The sequence below is a fragment of the Meriones unguiculatus genome, chromosome 10 (genome assembly GCF_030254825.1).
Source record: "Meriones unguiculatus strain TT.TT164.6M chromosome 10, Bangor_MerUng_6.1, whole genome shotgun sequence".
Classification (NCBI taxonomy): Eukaryota; Metazoa; Chordata; class Mammalia; order Rodentia; family Muridae; genus Meriones; species Meriones unguiculatus.
Window position 1 is genome coordinate 77951115 of NC_083358.1, and position 2258 is coordinate 77953372.

General features: G+C 40.3%; 1 non-coding gene across 1 annotated transcript; it reads right to left on the reverse strand.

Moving 5' to 3' along the window:
• Nucleotides 1-1125: 1125 nt before the first annotated feature.
• Nucleotides 1126-1198, reverse strand: Trnak-cuu (transfer RNA lysine (anticodon CUU)). Its single transcript has one exon. It is a non-coding gene; the product is annotated as a tRNA-Lys (tRNA).
• Nucleotides 1199-2258: the final 1060 nt, after the last annotated feature.

Genomic DNA, 2258 nt, shown 5'->3' on the forward strand with positions numbered 1-2258 from the left:
GGGGGCAGAGAGAGAAATAAAGGAAAATCAGAAAGAATTAATGAGGTAAATTAATTAAATTTATGGGGTAAATCTATGGAGGTCTGTCTAGCAACTTCAGCTCCTGCAAAGCATGTTAGGTTTTCCCTTCAATGATGGCATCTTAGACCTTAAAAGGCAACTTTCTATAATTTATTATTTGTATTTGCCAGCACGACAAATAGCTTTTTGTTTCTACTTTTCAGACTAAGTATTATACAGTATAAGTGTCTGGGTTAATTTAATGCACCTGATGTCAGCATGGGATGTCTCTCTATGGCCTGACTGGGAAAAGTAACCACAGAGCAGAGTTTCAGAAATTGAGATTTGGTTGGTTGGTTGTTTGGTTGGTTGGCTGGTTGGTTAGTTTTTGTTTTGTTTTGTTTATTTTGTTTTGCTTTGTATTTGATGTACAGATTTTAGTATGTTTATCCTATATTATATGTCTAGTATCCATTTATAAGTGAGTATATACCATGTGTATCTTTCTGCTTCTGGGATACCTCACTCAGGATGATCTTTTCTAGTTCCTACCATTTGCCAGCAAATTTCATGATTTCCTTGTTTTTAATTGCTGAGTAGTATTCCATTGTGTAAATGTCCCATAATTTCTGTATCCATTCCTCTGCTGAGGGACATATGGGTTGTTTCCAGATTCTGGCTATTATGAATAAAACTACTACAAACATGGTTGAGCAAATGTCTTTGCTGTATACTTGAGCATATTTTGGATATATGCCTAGGAGTGGCATACCTGGAGACAAGGTCTCGTTATGTAGCTCTTGGCTATCCTGGAACTCACTATGTAGACCAGGCTGGCCTTGAATTCACAGATGTCTACCCATCTCTGCTTTTCAAATACTATGATTAAGGAATGTGTCAGTACACCTGAGTGAGAAAGGGAGACTGGTTGTTTTTTGGGGTTTTTTGTTTTTTTGTTTGTTTATTTTTGTAAGTCTGAATTGTTTCCTGTGCTGTAGCTGAGATAGGAACTGAGAAATTTTGGATCATACACTTGGCGTGTAGAATGGCAACAGTGAAGGGCTGCATGGATGAACGGCAATGTAGTCTCCAGATTCTGCTGAGTCCCAACGAAAAAGACCAGCTTGCCCAACATGGGGCTCAAACCTACGGCCCTGAAATTAAGAGTCTCATACTCTACCAACTGAGCTAGCCAGGTGATCTCAAGAAATAGAGATTTTTTTTAAGGGTGTGTTTGCCTTAAGGAGAAATTCACTTTTAACAGTGCTATCTCTCATTTGTTATTAAGGACCCACGGGGGGCTTCCCTGACTGGATAGGAATGTCACTGCAATTCTTCTAACTACGGTGACCATAGCTGGTTAATAAATGGAGACCTGCAGTCCCCACAAGATCCCTTCTAAGGGAATGGAACACAGACACCCAACAGGGAAGGACAGAGCGGATCAAAAGGGAAAGGAGAGAGATTCGTCTGCTATTTCATATTTCATGCTGGTTCAAATGAACTGTGTCTCTTATGTTGCTTCCATGCCTTCCACCATTGTTTCAGGCTCCTACAAAGTCCTGGCCAAAGCCCTATTTTTATAAATCCTGGAAAGTGGCTGATGCATTTGGTTATCTCTTAGGATTCTGTCGGTTCCACAGCCAGAGACGGTGCTGCTGGGCTCACTCCAGAGGAAGGTGGTGGTGAAGTGAGGACTTCAGATAAGGATTTACACTCAACGGCCAGCTCCAGGAAGATTGCAGATAGAGGGTGGACAGGGAGAAAAGCACTTGAGAAATCAGTCAATAAAACCAGTCAAACATGTGATTGTGATGCTTATCTGGATTGCTTTGCACTTGACAATAATGCAAAATTAAAACTGCACATGTACTTTCTAAACAATTATACCTGCCTGGAGGGAGAAAGGTCCCAGTTAAATGAAATCTTTTTAGACAATCTATCATTTTTGTTGGATTTATCACTTGGCTTATTTGCTGAGAGGCCATCTTCTTCTCAGAAGATTTAAACTGGTGTCAACCACATCCATATACTTGAACACTTACTCCATCTAGGTACAGTTCTAAGAACTGGAGATTGATGGTAATCAAGATAACAGCTCTGCCTCTTGGATCTTACAGCCTAACAGTATTGAGATGGTTCACCTCTATTGTGGACTTGACTGGATTTAGGATCTCCATGGAAACAGACCTCAGGGAGGATCTAGGAGAGGATTTTAATAGGAACTTAACTGAGAAGAGACCGGAATGTAGGAAGCA